Source organism: Siniperca chuatsi, linkage group LG23, assembly GCF_020085105.1.
Source record: "Siniperca chuatsi isolate FFG_IHB_CAS linkage group LG23, ASM2008510v1, whole genome shotgun sequence".
NCBI classification, from domain to species: Eukaryota; Metazoa; Chordata; class Actinopteri; order Centrarchiformes; family Sinipercidae; genus Siniperca; species Siniperca chuatsi.
The window spans coordinates 22861414-22868707 of NC_058064.1; positions in this window are offsets into that span (position 1 = coordinate 22861414).

Here is a 7294-nt window from a genome sequence, read left to right on the forward strand (position 1 = left end):
ATTTCCACTACAGGCCATGAAGTGGACAATAAAGATTTATCTTAAAATAACACTTAATTGTAGGAAATTATTGAAACAAGTTGATTTGTATTAAACCATGGAAATTTTAAGACACAAATAATAGACTGACTGGTAAATATTTTATTTTGCAGTATACCACTTCCTATAACAGTCAAGTTCTTGTAGTCCATAAAGCATTTCTAAAATAAGTTTGGTAGTGTTTCTCCGGATGAATAAGAGACAGGTTTGTCACTGCATCAAGGCCTCATTGAATCCTGGTGGATAAATAACAGAACTAGTTTAATAGGGAAACAGGAGATAACAGCTACATGTGCTACTTAAGGCCAGTCCGGTCCTAATCAGCCCCACAAATGTTTCTCCCAGCATGTACAGGGAGCATAGTCTGCGTAAAAGAAGTGGACGTAACCCACGTTAGTGACGTTACCCATTGGTTTGTGGACTACCGTTTTGAATCTTGCCCTGTGTTCCAAATCACATACTTTTTCTTTTTACTTTTAGTACATACTGCAGATGCCCTACAAAGTACATACTGTTGCATCTGCATGTATACAATTGGGACATACGTCATAACATTGCACCTTGAACTGTGACCCTCTTGCTCATATATCCGTCGCAGGCTACATTACTTAATGTTACCTTGGAGATACAACAAATCTCATCACTGCTAAGTGTGTAGGCAGGATTGAGTATAGTTATAAAACAGTTGTACCAATATAAAACAGCTAACAGGCAGGAATAGGATTTTACAGTAATTCAAATGAGGCTTTTGCATAACATCCCTTTATTTATCATCTTGCTATCATCTGTCAATCAGCTGTCGTCTGTCAATCAGCTGTTATCTGTCTGCTCTCTCTTAGTCGATGTGACATATTTTCCGCTGCGCAGAGAATTGTGGGTCAGAACAGCCAGAAAAGCATGCTGGCTTGCATACTGCAAAATGCAACCAGATGCAGTAGGTATTTTTGGCATACTGCATTTGACATACTATGTATTGGGACATACAAACTCTTTTTTCTGGTATACTAAATAGTTAGGCAGTATGGGTATTGGGATGCACAGCTCGAGTTTGGCATTTTGGCTGTCGCCATCTTAGGGTTTTTTTTGCCAGAAGTGACCATATTTGGATGAGAGGGTGGAGCTGGGGAGGACACACATTGCTACACCTCTGTCCTGATTGACAGGTCGCGACTTGTCAATCACAAGGTAGCCACGCTCTAAAGCATACCCTGCTTTATCATCTAAACTCTAAATGGGACCATAATTTACAAAATGAACATCATGCTGTATTGAAGAATACTTGAAACTAGCGATTGAGACCATAAACTCATTAGGAAAATGTTTACTGAGGTAATAAATCAAGTCAGACGTAGGGTCATTTTCTCTTCTTCTTTTTGCCAGTCGAGTCACCCCCTGCTGGCCATTAGAAAAAAATGCAGGTTTAATTCCGCATTGGCATCACCGGAGGCTACGTCCACGTCTTTTATACAGTCTATGGGAGCCAGAGCGGGCTCCTGACCACAGCAAGGCAATCACACGTGTTGCATGCTGTGGAGGGACCTCGGGCATTTTTAATGTTTTCTTTTTTTTTATTGTGGTTTATAATGGAGGAATGTTTCTCTTTTCAACTCCCATCTCTGTTTTGTTATGCCACTGTGCTGTATTGAAGGGAATGACAAGGTCCTCTGCTGAATCCATGCAGTTCACACCACCTCACTCTCTCACTTTGCAAACACAACTTGTTTCATTTTTAATGATCTCCACAAATGCAGATATTCATGTTTTCCTTCCCCCTCCCGTACCTCAGCTTATTCTCACAAACTTGACGGCGTCTTGAAAGCGCTGCTTATAATTTCTGAGGTGAACGCAGCTCCATCTTCATTTGAGATGCCCCTCATTCCCTCCTCGTCCTTGAGTTTCTCCAATGTCAGCGCACACTTCAAAAGCCTCAGAATGAGCTCTGAGGACTCTATTGAGATTTCCCATTGCAAACAATTATTCTGTCCATGGTTCTTTGACAGTTTACTAGGCCATGAATCAACTATCTCCCTGTTTCAGTGGTACCTCATGCTTCACAGCTATTGACCCAAACCTTGAGCTGAATGTAGATTATTATTCTATTACTCTATTCTGTTATTATTATATAGTAGAATTTAATTCAAAGCAGCTCAGTCAGGAGTGAGATTTGGAGAGCAGATTTAGGGAAAAGCTAAGGCAAAGTTTATATGTAGCAGATTTTCATCTTTGCTTGGTGTCTTCACATTATGAGTTTTTGAGTTTTCCAAGTTCACAACTACTATGTTAGTTATAACTCACTATTTCTGGTCCAGCCCTCCTCCTACCTTTCCCCTCTTTCCCTGAAATCCTACAACCTCTCTGGCCTCTGTACCTCGGATATCCACCTGGGCTGGGGGGTCTTTCATGGTGTGTGGCTGTATCATCCAAAATAGATAAGAAAGCCTCTCTGTTGCAACAGGAAGGCATTGTGAAGTCTCCCCAGCAGTGGTTCCAGCAAAGGCCCCACACAAGCTACCGAACAAGGGCTGATGCTTTAAAAGACGTTTCACTACACAGCATACCTCCCTCAGGTAACCACCCACGCTGAGGACACACACACACACAGACGCTGCAACCATGTCCTGGAGGAAAAATGAATCTTAGTAAACATGGCTGAATAAATAAATGCATCAACTTTCTTTATTCTGAATTTCAGATTATTGCTGGAGGACTCTCAGTTGAAGTTTGAAACCAAACCAGGTCCACCTGAGATATGTTGCATTACTAGTGAAGCAAAGCTTATACCAGCATTATATTATATTGTTATGATCAAAGGCATACTTGTTTCTCTTGTTTTTACTGCTGAATATCAAGGAGGCTGTATTATTTGAAATATCTGAGTTGTGTTTTATTACTTTCCAGCCAATGGTTTCCATTCAAATCAACTTTCAGAGACTTGAAACTTGCTTGACTTCAATAATTCATCACAGTGAACATCATATCTGCTTTTATTGTAAAATACATTATCTTTATCGTGTGATAATGCTTTAAAAGGGAGAGGGTAGACTGATTTTTAATAAACTGACTAAAACATGCAGAAACACTGCTCCTTTAAAGCGATATTAAGGAGAAAACCTGGGTTCAAAATGTTATGAAAAGTAATAATATTTCACATAGAAAAATGTCCAAAAACACATGTGCATATGTGAATTACATGTCAAAGGCTGTTTCACATGCTATAAACCATGTGTCTTTATGTTGTGTTTTCCCATGAAATGCAATAAATATCCAGAAAAATGGGTTTCACGGGTGATATTACATATGACTACTGATCTTGCCACCTTCCAACGCCTCCTCCTCCTCCTCCAAGTACGAAAACCGGCTCCTAAAGACGTCATCTTAACTACGTCTCTATGATACGTACCGTACAAATGTTGATATGATACGTATTAGATGTAATAAAACGTATAGATTGCACGTATCTGTGGTTTGCAGAAACGTACAATTGATAATTTTTTTTCAGGCAACTGGACTGGTCCCTGTGCTGTTCAGCACAAACAAAAACTGACCTGATCCAATTGAAACAATATAATTACCACAGAGACATATGTTCTTTGGTAATCACAGTGGAACCTATAGGCTCAATTTAACAACACAAACACCTTGCATAGTTATAGTGTAATAATTGTATTTGCTGTTTGCTATATATTATTATATAGCAAACATTTAGCTTACATTTTTTACTGTTTGAGGCACATTTCTATAATTCACATCCAAAATGATGCAAACTCAAACACAAAGATGAAATAAAGAAGGTATATGTAATTTTACTAAATTATTTATAATACACTTTGACAGGAGAGACAAGTGATGAGAAAGGGACAGGCAGTGAATACAGAGGGTAAGAGTACAAAGAGTTTGATGGTGTCCCTTTACTTAAACACTTTATTTAAACATTGTCAACATTCATTTTCAGATGTTTCGTGATCATTTATTGCAACATTTAACCTGATTCTCATGCTACTGCCCACTGACATGGTTTTAAAGCTATTGTTATCCATTTTTTACTCTCCAAACGTCTTATAAATGCACACATTTAGATCAGGAAAATCACATTTTTTGGGGGGTGGGGGCATGCCCCCAATCTAACAAACTCACTTTTTGGACCTCTGTATTTCTAAAACCCTGTATACGACCCTGGTTACAACATGTAAAATACTACTCCAATAAAACAATAAAATAAAACAAAAACAAGCCCCCAAAATTCATCTTTTCACAGTTATGTTGGTAAATCGGACAGTGGAAATGTTCAAACTGCAGACAACAGACCAAAGTTTTGGACCCGCTAGAAGTCGAAATGATCATCCATTGATCGTTCAGGCAATTAATCAGTCGTGACCCCCCTCAAACTGTACATCAAGTGACAACCAATCTGGCAGAAATTCAGCCTGATTCCAAAATTAGTTAAGGGACACCTATTTGGGGTTAAAATCTGGCTTAATCTGAACACTGTCTGTTTGGCTTTACTTATACTTCTTCCCTAATTTATTTGAGATGTTTTATGCCGCACTACACTATGTGGTAACTATTTTCAGTGGTGTATTAAGTAACTTTAATTTTTTTTACTTAATTTTGAATATAACAGATGCTCATGATGTGCATAGCATTCTATTTTTTAAGGTTACTTGCCTATACTATGCATCTTCTTGTATTTTCTTTTGCTGCTGTAAGATTCAATTTCAATTCTATTCATTTTTATTTATATAGCACCAGAAGTTATCTCATTGCACTTTTCATATAGAGCATGTCTAGACCATACTTTTTATAATATTATTTACAGAGACCTAACAATTCCCACTACTGGTGGGAGCAAGCACTTGTGTGGCAAGGAAAAACTTCCTTTTAAGAGGCAGAAACCTCGAGCAGAACCAGACTGAGGGGCCATCTGCTGCAGCCAGTTGGACTGAGAGAGAAAGAGAGAGAGAGAGATCAGGAGGAGTAAAGTGAGCATCCAGTAGCCAAATGCAAATTCCACGTAAGATTTTAAAATAATAATGTAATGGTAGTGGTAACATTAATAGTAATAAAATAATAATAGTAATGATAATAATAAGACTAATAATTAGGCACATGTGGTATGTAAGACAAGCAGAAATTCTAAGACAATTTCCCTTATTTTATCTTATACCACATGTGAAATGGTGTTCTACATGCAGTAACTTTACATGTGCTTTTTAGTAGCCTAAGGGATTAGTCGATAAACCAGTCAAAAGAAAACTAATCAATCGATGACAATTTAGTTAAAAGGTGAATCATTCCAACAATTGTTCCAGGGAAGACACAGAGCTGGTTCCAGCCATTTAAATATGAGGATTTGTTGCTTTTCTCTGTTTCATATCTTTTAAGCTGAATCCCCTGATCAGACTAAATGAGCTATCTGAAAATATCACACTGGATTCGGTTAACATTTGTCATCTTTTTTTTATTTTTACATTTTAATACTAAAAATCATTCAAAGCAAATTATGGACTGGAATAAACCATTACCGTGGAGTCAGTCAGTCCGTGTACAGTAGATATCAGTTGCTAGTAAACTGTCATTTTTTCACGGTGCACAGCTGTGTCTTGGAGCTGGGCTGAATCAGTGCTTATCAACTTCTATAATGAACATAGGCTGTGAAAACTGTGTGCCAGTGTTTGTGGAGACAGGTGAGCCTGGACTGTTTTGATCTTTCAAACATGTATTCCATCTCTTCTCTCACCACAAGGGAGCCTCCAACCAAGGTCAGCGTTCAAAGGCAGGGTGCACCCTGGCGAGTGTGTGCCAGCTTTCTGCTTTTGTGGGATCAGCAAGGCATCAGAAGGATCGGACTGACACTAGTGAAGTCCCCCGGTATCACCTATCACTACTGGTTTCTGCCACAGCGGAAACCAAAAGCCTGCTCTAATTGTATCATTAATATCATTGCAGTCTGAGGGCCAATTATTCTCTCTTTGAGTTTCACCTGTCCCAACCTTGAATCAGTCTCTGCTCCGATATTTGAGCACAGACTGTCTATGTTAGTGATAAAGGAGCTTTTCAGCCATCTGTGATCAAAGCTGTGTTGATGCTAGCCTGAAGATGCAGCCAAGTTCAAGATACAACAGTACAATATGCCTCAAATGGCTTCTAATAAGGAAACAATGCAGGGTGATGTACAGTATCTAATGATGTACATGGAGATGTACACACGTCTGCACACACACCTTGGTTTTCATTATACCAAATCATTTTTTAAACTCACATTTTGGTTAACTTTACATTCCTGAACTTTGTTTAATTTTTAAACACAAATTTAAAAAAAATTAATAAATAAAAATGAATGCCCTGGTTTTGGTCATGTTTAGGCACTCGCAGCTCTACCCATACATCACACAGGTGATGTATGGGTAGAGTTGACTTTTCTTTTATATCTTTTAGAATTTTAAACTGTGCTTAGCTTCTATTCTTCTTTTCTTAGTATGGTTGGAATGTTAAAATCTAGCCCCCTTTTAAAAACTATTTTCATACTTTAAGCTTGGCACATGGTCCAGATGTTAAGATCACAACACTTGAGACTTTTAAACTTTTCAGGTTTTGTATATCTTTTACGGACATTTTCAGATTGTAACATTGGTGTGCATTGTGCTGCACTGACAGTAAAATTGCTTTCATCACTACCCTTCAAAAGAGAGTTCAAAAGGTTTCAACATTTTGATTTCAGTACTTATATCTCAACAAACATTTCAACTGCTCCTCAGCTACTTTCAGCAACTTCAGTTAACATCTCTACTGTTTTCATTGCTAAACTTTCAAATGACACTTCAGCTGCTTTCAGCATTTTCACTTCAAATATGACTACATCTACACTAAGCACATTTTTTAAATGCATCCACACTTCCACACTGTCACGGTCACGCCAGGCTCCCCAGCCCAACAACCACAGCGCACTCCCTCTCCAGAATTGGTACACACCTGTTTCCAATCTCACACCTGACCTTCATCTGCACCACATCAACCCCAGTATAAAAACACTCCACTTACCTCAGTCAGTGTCCAGTCTCGTTGATGCATGGACAAGAATCGCTGCTACCTAAGACGATCACGTTCGTACTCAAGCCCATCCCCGTGTGTGTCTCCTCGCCTGTGTCCCCGTCACCTGTCCCGTGTTTTCCAAGCTCCTGAGTGTGTCTCCTGCCCTTCTGTGACGTAACAGAAGACCGGACCCGTCGTCGGACGACAACACGATTGCTACGGACCC